This window comes from Diabrotica undecimpunctata, chromosome 2 (assembly GCF_040954645.1).
Source record: "Diabrotica undecimpunctata isolate CICGRU chromosome 2, icDiaUnde3, whole genome shotgun sequence".
NCBI classification, from domain to species: Eukaryota; Metazoa; Arthropoda; class Insecta; order Coleoptera; family Chrysomelidae; genus Diabrotica; species Diabrotica undecimpunctata.
Window position 1 is genome coordinate 24,587,034 of NC_092804.1, and position 20,025 is coordinate 24,607,058.

At 32.2% G+C, this 20,025-nt stretch overlaps 1 protein-coding gene across 3 annotated transcripts in view; it reads left to right on the plus strand.

Moving 5' to 3' along the window:
- The window catches only part of Lpin (phosphatidate phosphatase LPIN), a 151,309-nt gene that overhangs the window by 75,641 nt on the left and 55,643 nt on the right, over window positions 1–20,025 (plus strand). For 2 of the 3 annotated variants that reach the window (XM_072522547.1, XM_072522543.1), the window contains exon 1: window positions 19,081–19,361. The exons of the other annotated variant lie outside the window; for it this stretch is intronic. The gene's annotated coding sequence lies outside the window, so the exon portion shown is untranslated. Of the gene's footprint in view, window positions 1–19,080; window positions 19,362–20,025 lie in introns of those variants that run through there. 3 annotated transcript variants of the gene reach the window in all.

The window sequence follows — 20,025 nt, forward strand, 5'->3', positions numbered from 1 at the left end:
ATTTAGTGAAATATACAAGGCAGGAAAAATACTAGAAGAGTGGCTCAAATCGGAGTTCGTACCATTGCCCAAAAAACCAGGAGCAAAAGTTTGTGCAGACTATAGGACCATAAACCTAATTAGCCATCTGCATACAGAAGAATTTACGGGAAATGCGAGGAACAAATTGCGCCCAATTAGTTTGGATTTGTGAACGCCGTTGGTACGAGGGAAGTTTTATTTAGCGTGCAGCTATTGTTTCAGAAATGTATAGATGTCAGCTGTGATGTTTTTGCATGCCTGATTCACTACAAGAAGGCTTTCGATAGAGACAGGCATAAACAAATGATCTGATATCTGATGATCAAATGAAATGATAAAAGAGACCTAAAAATAATAGCTAACCTGTATCGGAATCAATCAGGGGTGCTCCGAATAGATGGAGAATATACAGATCAGGTCAAAATCTTAAGTTGAGTGAGACAGGAGCGCATAATTTCACCACTGATATTCAATCTGTACTCGGAACACATTTTTGAAGAGGCTCTAAAAGATATTGATGAAAGCATTTCAATAAATGGAGTTAAGCTCATTAACCTGCGGTGTGCAGATGCTACAATAGTGTTTTCCAATACCATAGAAGGGCTGCAAAACTTAATGAACAAAATAACGGAAACAAGTAGAACATATGGACTGGATATAAACACCAGTAAAACCAAGCTAATGATCATCAGCAAGGAAAACATAACTGAAGCAAAACTGTATGTGAACCAAATGTGAATTGAACGTGTCTCACAGTACAACTACTTGGGAACTATAATCAATGAGTCGTGGGATAATATCCATGAGATTAAATGTCGCATCGAAAAGGCAAAAAGTGCATTCTTGACTATGAGCTCTGTGTTCAAAAGCCATGACCTCACCCTAGAAACAAAAATAAGGCTCCTTAAATGTTACGTGTACGCAGGACTTCTCTACTTGGGACATGTAATAATGATAAATCAAGACAGATATGAACCACTCCAATACATTTTGAAAGGTAAAATTGAAGGAAAAAAGGGCTCTAGGACGAAGAAGAATATTCTGTCTTGCTAACCTGAGAACATGGTGTAGAAAGACCTTAACACAGCTATTCCGTATAACATCCAATAAAGTCATCATAGCCAGAATGATCGCCAATGTTAGGAACGGACAGGCACCCTAAGAAGAAGAAAGCAGAAAGTAGTAGTGTAGTACTTGAACCTTACACACTAATATCTTCGAAAATTAAATATTTATAAGTTTTGGGAAATTCAAGAAAGAAAATTCAATTATTACGATTATGAGTTAATAAAACTTTTTAATGAAATTAAAACAGATGCACCTAACAAAAGTAACTGAAACTGATTGAAATCCCGAAAAAAAAAACGCAAGTATTTCATAACCGACCAGGTACTATATAGAAATATAGTCGCCGCCTCTGGAAAATGCAGAGACAGCAAAGAAACATTATAAATTAGCTAGACACATGTTCCCGGTGTCCATTTTTATTTTAGAAAGTTATCTTTACATTTTTGTAGTTCAAAATTATTGTTAGTTTTATAAATTGTAAATAAATCTTTTTTTAAAAGTGACTTCGAAGTGTTCCCAATATTTCTGGCGCTGCGAACAGGATACTTCGTACAGAAACTAGTGTTTCCTGGTCAACTTTAGTTGTTTGACGAAAATCCAAAAGAACCTAAGAGAAGAAGGCACAAGGCAATGCAGAGAACATCACCACTGATCATCATCCTGTAAGTTTTTTCCTTTTTCTTTGAATGAGCACTTTTACTGATACTTCTGTAGAAAATTTACATTTATTATTAGCTGATTGTAATTTAAACTGTAACGAAATTAAAGATCTTTCTAAAGAGACGAATAGTTCACGAAATAAATTTCGAAACCGTAATCGTTCAAAAATGGCTCTTAACAATAGTGATATTTCTAGCTTATGTTCTACATTACCTGATTTTACCACAGGAGATAACCTCTCCACATTCATTAAATCCGTAGATAATCTACTTAGCTTTTTTACTAATCAAAATCTTACTGTACCACAACAATTTATTTTAAATGCAAATATTGTTTCAAAAATTAAAGGTGAACCCAGAGACTATTTAAATTATTCTAATAAAACCCTTTGGACCGAAATCAGGCCCCTACTTTTAACCAAATACGGAGACAGACGTTCGGAAGATATTTTAGTCACCCAACTTTCAACAACTGTACAAAAATCACAAGAGAATTACGATCAATATCATCAGAGAATTTTAAATAACCTTAATGATTTATTACAACATATTTCTTTACACAACAATCCAGAAACGGTAGAATTTAAGACCCCATATTTCAAAAACATTGCTCTAAAAACCTTTTGCACTGGTATTAATGAACCCTACTGCGAGCACCTGTCCCACTTTCAATTAAATTCCTTAGACGAAGCTCTCCAAAAATGTATATCATACGACAACCACAAAAATCAACAGCAGTACATGAATTTTTTAAAACGACAACAAATGCCAAAATCAAATAATAATCCGCCTAGCCATCTTAAAAATAACCCTAACCATTCGAAATATTATTCCAACCAGCCTCGAAATCAATACCAATCTAATTCTAATAACTCATTCCAATATAATAATCCCAGACCAAATAATTTCAGAAATAACTTTCCTAACAATAATAATACTTCAAATACTCCAAATAACTATACCCGAAACAATAATTATTTTCCGCAAAATAATACGAATTTAAATAGACAATCTTCATTTCCACAAAGAAATAATTTCAACCAACACACTAATAGACAATATTTTCCGCAAAATCGTCAAAACAATAATCCTACCCCATGAGCGGCGTACAGACGTCTTCGTCCAGAAACCACGAACCTATGAGTATTTCGACTAGGAGAACTCACGCTTTTAATGTAGAAGCTAACAATAGCGAAGATTTCGAATTCTTATCTGACCCATACGAACAAGAAAATGTTTATGATCAAAATTTTCAGAGCGTTCCTTTACAAGAACAGCCACCCCCTCAATAAACTTAAATAATATCCACAACTATCCTCAATTACCTTATTTTATTTTACCCAAGTCTAAATTAAAAGTCCTAATAGATTCCGGAGGATCAGATACCATTATTTCACCCAACGCTACCAAATATTTTAATCCATCCCACAAATATAAAAAACCATTTAAATTAACTGCAATGGAAATTACGCAAACTTTTAATGACAATATAAGAACGCCACTGCTTAGCGAAATGAACATATCTGTGTTATTTGACGCCAGAGTTGCAAATTTCAGTCGAGATTTTGATATTTTACTAGGTAATGCGGATCTCGAAAAATTAAACGCGGTCATTAACTATAAAAATATGACACTGACATTAAATACGTATAACACTAGTTATAGGATTCCTTTTAAAACGTTGTATAATAAAATTCCAGTAGACATTGATAATGGAAATATTTTGCTTCAAGAAATTATAATAAATAATATAAAATTACCTGAATCTATTCATACAGTTACAAATGGCTATATTAATAATATCACATTTGATAACCCGGTACAAATGGAGCCGATTCATGTAGAGAATTTAGATGAGTACGAAATTTGTAAAGGACCCACGAATTTTGACCCTTCAATTATACGCACGCAACATTTAAACGAAGAAGAAAAAGAGAAAATTCTAAAATTATGCAAGAGATACAAGGACATATTTTATGACGAAAAAGCACCATTAACCTTCACTTCGGCGATAAAGCACGAAATAAGGACGCAAGACGATAATCCCATATATGTCAGAGGATTTCGCCACCCGAAAAGTATGCAAGAAGAAATAACCAGACAAGTGAATAAACTTCTCGACAATAAAATTATTAGACCATCTATATCACCTTATTCAGCCCCTGTATGGGTTGTACCCTAAAAAAGCCGACGCATCCGGCGAGAAAAAATTTAGAATGGTTATCGACTACCGCAAATTAAATGAAAACACAGTAGACGATAAGTACCCCATACCTAAAATTGATGACATTTTAGATAACTTAGGCAAAGCGACATATTTTACGACTCTCGATTTAGCTCAAGGTTTCCACCAAATCGAACTAAATCCTAATTCTATTGAGAAAACCGCTTTTACGGTTCCACATGGTCATTTCGAATTTTTAAGACTTCCTTTTGGTCTCAAAAATGCCCCAGCTACTTTTGAAAGACTAATGGATAATATTTTACGCCCTTACCTATATAAATTCTGTTTCGTCTATATGGATGACGTTATTATTTTTTCGAAATCATTGCAAGAACATCTTGTTCACATTTCTACCATATTTGACACTTTCAGGGAAACTAATCTTAAGGTTCAGCTAGATAAATCAGAATTCTTGACAAAAGAAGTCGCATTTCTTGGACATATAGTCACGCCCGATGGCATAAAACCCAATCCTTCCAAATTGGATGCTATACAAAACTACCCTCTTCCGAAAACATTAAAGGAAATCAAATCATTCCTTGGACTCATTGGTTATTACCGTAGATTCATCCCTAATTTCGCTAAAATTACATCCCCATTCTCTCGTTGTACGCGCAAAGGAGCTATTATTGACCCTAAAAATCCCAATTATTTAGACTGCTTCGAAAAATGCAAGCAATTACTATCCAATGCCCCAGTTCTTAAATATCCTGACTTTACAGTACCTTTTGTACTAACAACAGATGCCTCCAATATTGCAATAGGCTCTGTCTTAACACAAAATAATCACCCAATTGCCTATTACTCCCGCACACTAAACTCCGCAGAACAAAATTATTCGACGACCGAAAAAGAACTTTTAGCAATCATAGATTCCTGTAAACATTTCAGACCCTATTTATATGGAAAAAAATTTACTGTCGAATCCGACCATAACCCATTGGTGTGGATCTATAAAATTAAGGATCCCACATCAAGATTAGCTCGGTGGAGATTAAAACTTGAAGACTATAATTTTACGGTCAAATACAAAAAAGGAAAAGAGAATCAAGTAGCAGACGCCCTCTCTAGAGTTCAAATCAACGCGTTAACTCGCAGTTCAATGTGCGCAGAACCCCCAGATCTTAACGATTTTGACCCAGACCAATTCCTTGAAGAATTTATTGCAATTCAAGAAAATAATAACAGCACTGACAACACACAACATACGGCTATTGAAAATCCTATTACAGGAATTCAAATTTCAGAAGAACCGATTAATCTTTCGAAAAATCAAATAATTATAATTCCAGAATCGCTAACTAACGATTTAACCTATAAGAAAATTTTCGATAAACACAGATACACAATAAATGTAACTAATGACTGGAAAAAAGAAATTCCAGAAATGCTAAAAAATATACTTAAACCTAATCAAAAATTTGCAATTAAAGTAGCACACGAATTAAGGCCATTTATTTGTAACTATTTTAAAGATAATATAAATACGACGGTAAAAGTCTTCTTTTGCAATACTATATTACAGGACATTGAAGAAGAAATAAACCAAATAGAATGTGTAAAAAAGTATCATACCGAAAATCATAATGGCATAACGGAAACGTACAAACATTTAAAGCGAAAATATTACTGGCCTTCTATGCAAACAACTATTTCAAACTTTATTAACAAATGTGAAATTTGCCTAAAGAACAAATACGAACGACATCCGTACAAACTTCCACAATTAGGACCTTTGTTAGGACAAAAGCCCTTCGATATTTTACACATAGACGTATTTTATTGTAATAAAAATTTATATCTGACCATAATTGACTCATTTTCCAAGTACGCGCAGTGCTATAAAATTCCTGACAAAACCACAATTTCAATTTTGAGTAAACTAAGACATTATTTTTCGCACCACAATTACCCTAGAAAAATCGTATGTGACAATGGCACAGAATTTAATTCCTCTTTATTAATAGAATTCATGAAGCTACATAAAATAGAATTACATTTTACTACAGTTAATAATTCTTCTTCCAATTCTCCAGTAGAACGTTTTCACTCTACCCTAATTGAAAAATTAAGAACGTTACGTGACCAAAATCCAAATGACCCAATAGACGACATATTTACTCATGCTGTTTTAATTTATAATCAATCCATTCATAGCGCGACCAATTTTTCGCCTTTTTCAATACTTTACGGACCATACGCCGAGGAAATACATTTTGACTTTAATCTTCCAGTATATGAAACGTACGTTCAAAGACATAAAGAAGAATTGCAACCATTTTTAAGTAACTTATATACAAAACAAAAAGAGAAAAGACAAGACATACTAAATAAACAAAACCAAAATACTGAATCTATACCTGAAATTGAACCCACACAAACTTTGTATGTTAAAAAGAAAAAACATGGAGCAAAATTAAATGCCCCTTATTCTACAATAAATCCTACAACCCAAAATAAAACAAAAATCATTGGTAAAACTAATAAACAAAACGAAACGAGCACTCATTTAAAATTTGTAAAAAGATTTAGAAAAACTTATGACAAACGCTTACAAAACCAAAATTCTTTGCAGGACGACCCTGTTCCTGGGCCTTCAGGCTTATGTCAAAACCAAAATTCTTTACGGGACGACCCTGTTCCTGGGCCTTCAGGCTACTGTCAAAATTCAGACGATTCCGAATAACGGATACTACTCCGAAGAAATTGGAAAATCCAAAGAAATCTCCCACTATCACCGACATATCCTACATATCAACTTAGAAAAATTAGAAGACATTCTAAACGTCAACCCTGATGACCATTTTCAAACTCCGACAAAAATGGGACCATTAACCTTACTAAAATCCCAATACGACCACTTACTTAACGAAACCAAAGACAATTTGCATAAAATAACTAGGAGACATAAACGAGGACTTTTTAACTTTCTAGGTACCGCTATAAAATATGTAACCGGAAATCCAGACGATGCCGACTTAAACTTATTAAAATCACATATCATTGCTTTAGAAAATAAACAAAATGAAGTTATAACATTGTTTAACAACCGGATCTCCTTCGACAAAACTGTCTCCACGAGATTTAATACTTTATTAGAACAAATTACAAAAAATAATCAAATACTTTTCACAAAAATTAAGAGATTATCGGCAGATTTTGATGGATACGCTGTAATACATAATGATATTTTGAATTTACAGATTATTAACGAATTTTTAATGAAATTAGTTAGAACTATCACTCTTTCTCACTTTAACTCGTCAAATATTGAACTGTTCACATTAAAAGAACTTCTAGACTTAAAAGAAAATTTAGTAAAAATTTATTCTACGAATTCTTTAGTATCTGATAATGAACATCCTTATGAACTCATTGAATCTTCTAAATCTATTATTTGTGTTACTTCTAAGACTATGCTCATTATCCTTAAAATACCAATCCTTATTGAAAATTCCTATTTAACATTTAGAATTTACCCAATCCCTAACGATGATCACGTTATGATTTTAACACCAGCTCAATTTTTTGCCAACAACAAATGGTTCGAAAGTTGTACCGGCCAAGCAGACTATGTCATTTGTACGAAACCAGTCAATTCCAAATGTCTTATTCCTAATGTACAAAACTGCACTAAAGCATTAGTTACAGAAAACTTTGTACAAGAGACCGATAAAGTTATCCTGTTAGGAGTTGTTAGACCAATAAAAATTAAACAAAAAGAAGTCCAAGTAAGCAGCATTTTGATGTCAAATGAAACCGTACTTATAGAAGGAATTACATACGCCAAGAAAACAATTCAACAGATTCCAATCCCCGAAGTCATTCCAATTAAATTGATGCCAGATAAAGAATTGAAAATAGAAAAATTAAAAATTCCAGAAACTCATGGCCAAATTCAACCCATTGTTCCTCTGCAAAACCTACCGGAGATTTCAACAGGACTTGGAGCCACAGCCATATTTCTAATAATTTCTGTTTTAGCAATATTATTGACAATTGTAATTAAGAAAAGGAAGAGAATTTACAAATTGCTCTATGGACCCAAACTACAGCCATCCCAAATCTCGATATTAGAAACCATATTCAAAGAGACTTCGAGGACGAAGTCAGAACCAAAGGAAGGAGGAGAAATATAGTCGCCGCCTCTGGAAAATGCAGAGACAGCAAAGAAACATTATAAATTAGCTAGACACATGTTCCCGGTGTCCATTTTTATTTTAGAAAGTTATCTTTACATTTTTGTAGTTCAAAATTATTGTTAGTTTTATAAATTGTAAATAAATCTTTTTTTAAAAGTGACTTCGAAGTGTTCCCAATATTTCTATATTATGTATGAGTAATAGTGTATTAGCGAAAAGTTGGGAAGGTGAAACAGTTGGAGTATGACAAACAAAATACTTCCAAATAAAGGTGTGATTTATCTATGTATTTATTCAAAAAGAAGAAAGTAAATATTATGTCGACATTATCGCAAATGCACACACTTATTTAATAACAAAGACTATTTTGTAAACTAATAAAATATTATTATAGATAACTAGAAAGATTCGGGTAAATATTATATAGTAGTTTTTAGTTTAATTTCTTTTATAGTATTTCCAAAAAGAATTGAACTAAAGAGTCGTCAACCGGCACATACTATTGGTAGTAATAATTCAAATACCAAATTATACGGGTACTACCACCAGGGGTATTTTTTTTTGCAAAATATTGTAAATATATTGTATATTGTTTTACTGTCGTTCATGCTTCCTCTACTAGCGCTAGAGTGGAAATTGGACTTTCACCTCCAGTAATTTCTATCTCCAACGCTAGTCTTGCGCATGCGTAGCTACTCTTTCTGTGTTTTTGGCAGTATGTTGTCATTAATCCTTACTATGTATATAAGCCTATCGAAGACTCCAGAGTATAATGTATTTTTAGCCGTACTTTACGATGGCACTAGTTTTAAATTAAAATATTCAAATTTGAAAATTTATTTATAAAAAAATTGTTTAATAAAAATTAGTACCACTTTTTGAGATGGGGAACCTACATATTTGTATTCAGCGAAAAATTTTACATAAGATAGCATAGTTTTCAACTATCCACCCTTTCATGTATACAGAAAGATACTGAGCTGCCGAACTAATTTAAGTTAGTGATGAATGAATAATTTATTTTTGAACTTATTAATTTCGTCTTTAAATATTTTTTCATATTACGTTCACTTCCATCTAAATAAATGCCAAAAATTGCTTTATTTTAGACTTATATAGTGGCCTTATATCATAATATAAATCAATAGAAGAGCATGAAACAATAATGTGACAAAGCGAATTATACAATTCAATATTTCCATTAAAATTGGGTAGTTTCGAGTACCGCTAAACCATTTCCTTAAAAATAATTTTGTCGCCGCAATTTGGAAATTTCTAAGATAAATGATTTAATTACTTTAAGTGTGTAACAGTACACAACAAACAATGTTTTGCCGTCTGTAAAAGTTGAATGTGATCCAAGTGACTAATGACAATGTACGCAATTACTGTTGGTAAACAAAAACCCACCAGGCAAAGCGTTATTTATGCATAACGAAGGTTGGAAATTTAAAAACCGTTAAAAGTGGAGTAGTTTCTACTTAATTGTAATAAATAATTTGCAACGATTTAGATATAATTTATTTGTTTATTACTTTCATATTCATTAAAATACGTCGTAATACTACAGGTTTTTGAAAAACCAGTACTTTATTCGTATTTTTGTTTTTACTCTTTTAAAAACTCAAAGTGATTGTTCTAGTTTCTCTCTCAATTTGCCAAATAAGGGAATATGTTTCCTTCCTCGATTTCTTTTGTTTGCATTATTACTTGCAGTAAATTATAATGTACTTCTCTCATGATATATCTTAGATATTATAACTTTCAGGTTTTAGTGGTCTTCAAAACTTCCTTGTCCTTTCCGATCCTTCTCAAAACCTCGACATTCGTGATTCAATCCACCCAGCTTATGTTCAATATTCTTCTGTAAGTTCGCAGTTCAAAGGTCTCCAATCTATTGGTAATGTCATTCTTTAATTTCCAAGCTTCCATTCCGTAGAATAACTCGAAGAATATATAGCATACAACCAGGATCTGCAACAGAATATCCGTTCTATTTTGTTGACTGCACTTCTTGCTTGTTGGATTCTTGCCTTGATTTCTTCAGTGTCGTCAGTGTCTTCATTAATGATTGTTCCCAGATATTTACGCTTTTCAACTTTCTTTATTTTTCCTCCTTATATTGTTAAGGTTTCTCGATGTTTTATGAACGAATGTAGCGTTTTCATTTTCCTGGTAATACTTGCCCTTAAATTTTGATTGTGCTGTATCAATACTGTTTCGTTAACTGTTTTTATTGCACATAACTACGTCATACCTTCAGTTCAACTATAAATAATTTCGTCTGTGCTTAGTCTAATTAAAAAGTATGTAGTACTTCTGCCATGTAACCAATTTTGTGTTATAAACACTTTCTTTATCGAAGTACCTATTAAAAATATTTATATTAATATTTAGTTTTTAGTTACCTAGCAAAAGGCTATATATAATACCCAGATGCCAAGATTTGAGGCATATTAGTTTTATTGTACGATGGTGGCAGACGTCAAGTAATTAGTCTCTTAAGTACAGTTCTATGGCGTATTAGCGGTACGGTAATTTAATTTTGTCCCTCTTTGTTTGATCACGAAATAGAATTTATCTTTCTAGAGTACCACCGTCAGGCTGCTTTCAGTACCTGTTCTCATTATCATGTCATCACATTAGATTTCGATCTCTGTTAGAAGGGTCGTATCTACCTTCTTTTGCTTCAAGACACATGGCCTGTAAGGATGAACGCTCTGAGTTCATTGACCGGATAATTTTGAGTTAAGTGTGAAGACATTTTTTATTAGATTTTTATGGTTGAATTAGAGATATATGTATAGACATTTTACTACTAATTCGTATTTATTTCAATAATTCTGAAGTTACATATAGTTATAAGGTTCATTTGAGTATTGAGAGTATTACGTGTATGACATAGGACCAAAAAGCTTTTTCGGTTGAAAAATTGTTGTCCATATCCATCATTGTTTATTTTTGAAAATTTTATTACTAATTAATTCACTTTTTTGAAGAATCGCCTATTTTTATTTGATCGCGTGACCAGAATTTATTTAGATATTCGTTTATTGTTGTCTGTATATCCCATTTTTAACAGCAATGAATAAATACAGTTTTTTGCAATTTCTTTTTTTATGACTTTATTTTATTGACTATTTTTTTCTGTTATATTTTATATAGATAAGCATGTTAATATTAATAGCTTGGTTTGAGTAATGATTTGATATATTTTAACAAATTAAATCCTTTATAAATCACTGGTTAAGATTTATTGGTGCCCTTGTTATATTTACAGTTTCGTAGCATGCAGTATTTCTTGGTTCCCACCCCAATGACGCTTCTGATAATAAGCAACGAGGCTTATATAGTGTTCTTGTGATACCACCGGCTTCTTACCACCTGAAATCACTTTTTGCCGTTACAGATCCTGATCCTTATCCTTCAAGCATTCAGCTATAAGGACATTGCCACCTGTATATACAAATCGTATATGGTTGATAGTTTCATTATTTGTATTTATACCTGCAGTTAAATATTTCAAAGCTTCGTTGATTATTTCTTCTGAATAAATTCCCGAATAAGACAGGGGATAATACGCAACCCTTCCTGACACCTCTTTTAATCTACATATATTTCTTCAGAAAATTCGTTTTCTTCTTTTATTACAGCTTTGTGATTATAATAAAGGTACTTTACTACAAGCATCACCAAACAATAGCATATGAGGATAAACTATTTTTTTAGCAAGATCCAGAAAGGAAATAAATCAAATTTTCAAAAACTAGATGGCGCATCAATATACTATGGGTTAGTAATAAGAGGAAAGAAGTGCAAGTAAGCAATTTTAAATACTTTGACGTAGTTCTAATTGAAAATTACGAGAAAGAACCAGAAATCGCTAAGAGACGATCCAAAGGAAGTAAAGCGGTGGGAACCCTCTCCAGAATGGTGAAATCTACTAGCTTCATGATATACAGAGAACTTCTTATTTCACCATCATTTCTTTTACCTTTAGGGAAAGTGAAGTAGGAGTTAGTGATCCTAACACTAGACTATCAATAAACCTCGGATATACTTCTACAACATTTCAAGCGGAGTCACTAGCAATAGATTTTTGTGCTAAAAAGTTTCTGAAAAAACGCATCAATTCGGCCAAAATATCGATTACCTAAGACAGACAAACTGCACTGAAGGCTCTGAAATCTATAACCTATGAGTGCGCAAGCATTTGGAAAAAGTAAAATAAAGTAACTTTGTTATGAGTGCCAGGATTTAAAGGAATTACTGGTATTCCGTCGGTTCTAGTTCGTCGTCACGAGTTCTCAACAAAGACGAAACATTTTTTTATGGTAGTGTGAACTAAGACAGAGCTTTAGAGAAAAAAGACAGGCTTTTATGCTTTTTAGTGCATAATATGCCACAATTTCTATAAAATGGATTACAGAAATTTAATTATGAAATGTAGAAGTATTTTCATTATATATATATATATATATATATATATATATATATATATATATATATATATATATATATATATATATATATACTTTTACTTTCGATATATAATTAAACCAACTTATAAATAATTAAATAATAGATCGACGGATATTCATTCTAACCCAGAGACAAAAAATCTAGAATAGTGACCTTCACGTGAACTGACCCCGAGATGAATTGCAAAATCAAAAGTTTCAAAACTAACCAATCGTTAAAGTTAATATTATAACAAACGAAAATAAGAGTTAAGTTTGCTGCAAAGTGAAAGGTGACGATTACTGATCCTTGAAGCAAAACATATGTTTACCTGCATCGAAGACTGCCTGTTGCTATAGGTCAAGCGGATTTGTACACTTGCTATTATCTTATGATGAGTATTATGTAATTTGTCTACTGTTTTTGGAATGATTAAAAATGACCAGCAAAAGATAATAGAATCACAAACATATTAATAAAAATTAAAGATTAATTAATCCAATATTTTATATTGATAGTTTAAATAAAGAATATAGACGCATATGGATATTCTTTGGTTTAAGTAAGTAACTAATTAATCAATGAGCAATCGTTAATATTAATAAATAAACGGCAATTTGTTGGAGTTGGTATAGGCAGATGAATTCAAAAAAACAAAAAAGTCAGCACAAAATTGGGTTATTAATTAAGCTGACTAAAATTTGATAATTTCAAATACCTACTTAGTATAAACTACCCAAACGAAGCTTACTTCCAATTTGATGATGGTAGCAACCCTTCTAGTGTTCAGGACAGAACATAGAACCAACCTGTCAATTTTGGAAGAGCTTTATATAAAAGATATGCTATTAAAAAAAGTAAACCGAGCATACCTAAATTACTTGATACATAGCTAGAAGAACGAGTGCCATGACATTATTGGTAGTGACGGAAGGTAGAAGGAAAGACCAAGAGGAAGATATTTAACAACATAGACAGACCAACTGAAGACTCTGGTGGGAAAATCCCTACATGAAGCAGTCTATCTGTCACAGAATCGAAACCAATGGAGCAAGCTAATAATATTTAGAGTATCACCATGCCTTAAATAGATGCTGTGCGAAGACTGCATTTTCTGCTGTTGCTTAACATCTTAACATGGGTAGTTAATCACGAAGTGAGCCACGCTTTCGTATGTCAAGCTGCGCGTAAACAAGTACATTCTTGAAATACGGAGATTAAATTCTGGCAGAGTGTGAATATTGTTTTCTAGTTAATAAAATTAGAAAGAAAAATGGCACCACCCATTGGCAATGTAGACACACACAATAAATTTTGTAGAACCCCAGCTCCAAGTGACATGTGTGTTCCAATGGAACAGTGGGACCCACATGTCCGAAGATCAAACCGGTCACACTCCGTAATAGAGTGGTACCTATCTGATCCCCAAGCTATAACCAACCACCCCTCCATATCGCAGGACATAACGAATGGGCAGGCTTTTTACTGAAAGTTACTTTGGATGCCCTGGATAGTGGGACATCTGTTTTACTTTATATGGTTAGGCCACCTGATCTAAAGGTGGAGTAGTTTCCACCTAACCTAAGTCGCTGACTCCCCACCCGGGTTGTGTGTGCTCGGTCACTCAGCCGCCGAATTGGCAAAATAATTTTTGTTCTCCTCGTCGGCTGAGCGCCCGAAGGGTCTGGCCATCAAGCCCACGTTTGTCGGTACGTGACCTCGATGCTCAAGTTCCTCAAACTTAATCGTCTTGACCTACCTGAATGACCTTTTAGCTAAACAGCTTTTCTTCCTGTGCTGCTGATCAGCATTAACTCTATTTTTTATTGTATTGAATTGCGTTGTATGGCTGCTGTAACAGAAGGATATAAGTATTAAAAATAAAAATAACTAAATAAAAGAAATAAAATACAAGGATAGGGTGTTTTTCTACCTATCTCTGTTTTCTCTATATCTAGCTAGCTGCTGCCTTGGCCGCCTATGTACTGCCCTTTGGTTTTCGTCATAGTCTGTCAATTCTCTTAATAGTCTACTCGGATGATTCCTGAGATCGTTGAAAATCACCTGTGCTTTTTCGTCCAACAGCAATGTATATGTATGCAATACCGCAATATCGGATTTGAGTAAATAATGTTTTTACTTACCTAAATAAATTATTTTAGAGTATCACAAACTGCATCTAATACTTTTATAAATTTACTTATGGATGATTTGGGAACTCAAAATAAATATTCTAAACTTTTAAAAGAGTCTCCAGTAGTTAAATATCGAAGGGTTATTTGTAATTTTAGTTTGGCCCTTTTACATCAAGAACTGGGTAAGAGTAAAATGGAACGATCATATTACAGTGTTGCCAGGTGACATGAACCGTTTTGCGGTAGAGCGAACTTTAGAAATACCATAAAGATCACAAGTTTGTTGTTTTTTTTTTATATTATCTAATGCCAATGGTCTATTTAAATGCCCTTTTATAACAGTATGTTCATTTGTAAATAATTTTCACCAGAAAATACATACAAAATTTTTAAAAATATAATTTTTATTAAAAAATTAACCTAAATAAACTTCAAAAACATTAACTGAAATTAAAACTAAACCTAAAAAATATGGTAAAACAAAACACAACACTGAATTATAAAAAAATCAACCATTAGATCTCGTCAATATCAGAGTTCTGCTCGTAAATGTTTTTATTAAGAAGTTTTCGCATATCATTTTCTACCTTAAAATTATAGCAACTTCAGTCGGAGTCAACTATTCTCTTGCTATGAATGCTATGTAGTAGTGCCTCAAAGTATTTCTGCTTAATTTATTTCTTTGCTTATATTTAATCTATTTACAACCGAAAAAATTTTTTCTACATTTGCACTCGAATGCGGTGAGATCAATACATTAAAAATAAGTAGGGATAAATTGCGGAACGTATTTAGTCCACTACCATAATTCATTTCACTTACTTGACTCCAAAATGCTAATATATCATTAGATTCAGGCAACTCAGTGCTTCGTAAAAGTCTCCACTCATTATCTAATGATTGAAGATCGCCCTGATTTATCAATTATCTCAATATTGCCCAATTTTAGTGAAATATGTGCAATTGAATTATTTTTTCTACTTCGCACCAAATTAGGATTTCTGAACTGCAAATCTTCCAAGATGTTATTTTTTATGGGAAACCTTTTTAATACTTGGTCCAGACCCTCTATATAAAATTCTAAGCACTTTCAACTTTACAAATTCTAAATCATTTTTATTTACACTAGACGTAGAAATGTCAGAACCAAAATACATCTTCTGAATGGGTAACATATTTCTGGGATTTTTATAATCTATATCCAATACTGCGGTTATCCAAAAGAGTTTTTATGAGAGATTTGACATTTGCATATAGGTAATTAATTTTTGGGACTCAGGACTTTTACTTTTTCCAAGTCAGCCTTTAAATTTACTTTCATCTTCCCATGAGATTTTATATACCTGGGAATATTTTCTTTTTTTCACAACTTTGGCACTAGTGTCACTTATACTGCTATCACTGTCAGACATTAAGTATTAAATATACACTTAATATAATTTACCCACAGAGCACTTAAATATGTGCAATAAGTAACTTTATAATATAATACTGAATTATCGTCGTCTCGTTACAAGTCAGGCACCGCGTAGGATTCAGGGATTTAACGTTCCAACGTCTCATATTCTTTAAAAAAATATCAAAATTAGAAACAAAAAATCTCAAAAAGATAATCACCAATTAAATATAAGTATATTATGTTTTGTCAAATGCTTTAAATTAAAAAATGCGGTAGAATAAAGTGTTAAAACGGTAGAGCGGTAGATCGAGGTGGAAAACGGTAGATCTACCGTAAAAACGGTAGACCTGGCAGCACATATAAGCCGAATGACAACAATAGAGTAGTAAATACGGCAAGAGACGGTACCCCAATAGGAAGACGATCAGTAAGAAGACCACGAAAATGATGGAACGACAACCTACTGGAGGCACATTGAAAAACAGACAGAGTCATGTCTACATAAAGAGAAGAAGAAGAAGAAGTTTGGCCGATCAAGCTTCTGTCATATTAGTAGATATTTTTTGAAATTTGGAGTAACAAGTTCCAATAAGTATTAACGGACAATTAACGGTTTTGCATTCTTTTATTGTTTTTCGAGCACAGTATTGTTTTTTATCATTGCACACTATATTTACTAAAACTAATAAGAATTGACCATTTATTTAGTTTATTTGATCAGTAGTGTTTCATTTTTTATAGAATATAATGTATGTAGTTTTGAATATTTTAATGAAGATGAGGTGCTAAAATTTTCTTGGCCTAGAAAAACTAACAATTAATAAAAAATATCTATTATTGACAAATTAATGAGACAAATTGATATGTCTTAACCAATTTCTGACCTCTTAATGATATAATTGTTTTTATTAAATTCGGTCGATAGGGTGTTTCATAAACATACAAACTTGTTATAACACATGCGATAAAATATCTGAAACGGATAAGAAAAACATAAACATCTACAAATTATATTTGTTTTTTCACTTGGAGTGTAAAAAAATTAAGAGAATATTATCAGTTTAATAACGCACATACCACATTGTTTTGTACAATTTTTTAGTATAATCAATTTGAATCTTATCTGGATGACCGACCTACTACGCAGCTCTAATATGGTCGAATTAAAATCATTGCATCAAAAATGCATACTGCAACTTATCCAAATAGCCACCCATCTGCCTTATACAGATATATTGCCAATAAAAATGCGGATATGCATCATCCAAACGAAGCAACGACGTTAGAAACATTATTCCATTGAATCCCCGATAAAAACAGTTGGTTGCGCAACAATCCGAGTAAACAAATAAAGTTCAAATATTATAGTAACGGAGCTGATTCTAGAGACATTCATAGAAGTGCTGAATAAAATCCTCTATATTTATTCTCTTATATATCTAGAGGTTTGCTTATTTACTCTATATACTAATTTTATACTTAGTCGATCAATAGCTCAACTAATTTTTGTTCTGAGACAAATAGAAAAAATCAAAGAATTTTATATTGATACCTTTGCTCCTCTACTTCTTCTACTGTAAACTGATTCCCCAATGTGGGCTACACCTCATAAAGTTGTCTGCAAAGTACAAATAGAGGGAAAGCAATATCAGTGCCGACATACGGATAGAAAACGTGGACTATACAAAGCAGATGAAAACCGTTTACTAGTCTGAACGAAGAATCCTGAGAGAAATGTTTGGTAGCATTTGTGGAAATGTTATCTAAAGATGGAGCTACAACTTTGAAATGTATAGCAAATACAAACAAATCACTTACATAGTATATGATATCCTTATGACACAGTCCGTGGGAAGTAGATGTAGATATAGACAAAAATTTAGGTGAAGTAAAAGTGTGGATAAGGGAAAATTGGTGCTACAAATTGATAACGATTGGCAATGGATGGTGAAGAATCCTTGGAAAAATCGTTTCTTTTCTTTAGAGTTGTACGACAGTGATGATGATGGCAGCTTATATATATATATATATATATATATATATATATATACATATATATATATATATATATATATATATATATATATATATATATATATATATATATATTGTAAAGACTACGACCGTCAATTTATATTTATAAAGTATTCAACTAGTGAATTCAGAGGTTTAATCGGTCATTCAGGTTGGCAAATAAAAAAAGAAGTCAACTACTTCATAAGTTTATTGAAGACGTTTCGCTTTATATTTCTAAAGCTTCATCAGTTCTCTAAAATATAACAAATGACATTGAGTTTATAAGAAATACAGATGTTTATAGTTCATAACTTACAACTCAATATGTAGTATGTTATCGATGTTATCATATCTACTGTACACTTTACTCCTTATTTAAAACTAACCTAACCAAAAAAGAAAAAACAAAAAACAAAAACAAAAAACACACAAACTTTGCAGAAAATAATGTTCATATTCGTAGATATGAATATTTAAAAAAATTTTAAACGAACATTTGGCTTCATTTAGATGGTTCTCCACTGAAGACCAACAAAGTTCTGATTTATTGCAATCTAAGCAAACAACTTGACGCGATACCGAAAATTTTTTTTAAGGGCCATGTGTCACCAAATTCCAAGGTTTGAGACAATTATGAACTTCTACAGAGGACATTGCATAATTAGTTGGACAGGTGGAATTTGTATGGCGGAAATATTTGATATATTATTTTTAATTTATGTTTTAATGAAACTTGGAAATAGGGGATAATTTTGTTATTATTTTGAACGGAAAATACGCCAACTTTTAGTTTGTAGTTTGTAGTTCACCAAAGTTCAGTAAACATAAATACCTATATGTACTTCTGCTGGCACAGCTCGCTAACTATACTATTCAAATATGAACCAGAGCCGGCAGATTAGTAAAAAGTGCGCGCTAGAGTTGCGCATAATCCTATAAAAACATATTCGCGGACTCGCGGTTAATATATTCTCACTTGAGATTTAAACGCGTTAACAAACGTTCGTGACTGCTATAAAAAATACTCATTTTATTTTTGTGACAAATTTAATATTGAGTGATAAAAATATTGGCAACTAACTTTATCGTATAACTGTTACCACGATCTCGTGGGAAAGTGATTATAAAATACTTGTGATATGGAAGACACTATAAAGAATTTGTTTTAATGGAGTGTGTGAATATAAGAACTGATCTTAGAAAATAATTTGTCCAAAGTCTGCAAATAATATATAGGTGAATTTTTTTTAATCTTTATTTGTATCTGCTTAATAATACTCTGTTGCATTTTTTTATTTGGAATTTACATACACTGCTCGAAAAAATGTATTGTCTGTTTTTAAAATTAGTGCATTTTGATCTCTAACTTTTCAGCTTTTAGAAATTTGGGGAAAGTACAATACGAAATATTGCCGATGGTTTTTATACTTTGCAGGAAAAAAGCTCAAGAGACTATTACAAGCAGTTATTTTAATGATTAAACTTCGAAACAGTTATCATGTTTCAATGGCCTTTAATTTAATTGTGTCTTTGACTGTTAGAAAAGCTCATTGAAGTCCTAAATCAATGAGTACATTTGTTCAATTCTCTTAGGACGGTTTATTTAGTATTAATTCAAGAAATTTTTTCTAGTTTTTTTTTTCGAAAATTGTAATAGATGTATTTAGTATGGTTCCTAATTTCAGTCCGATGTTTTGTGTACTCTAGCCAGTTCTGAAAGATGAGCATACGAGGAAAATCGTATTTTGCGGTTTATGTCTTTTAAAATATCGAATATTCTTTTCCAACCATCTCAATCACGCGAATGAAGTAATTTTTTATGTAATATTTTCCTATTTTCATTTATTTACAGTTCGTGGAAATTTATCATTGTCTCAACTTGCTGCAATTGCAATTTTCT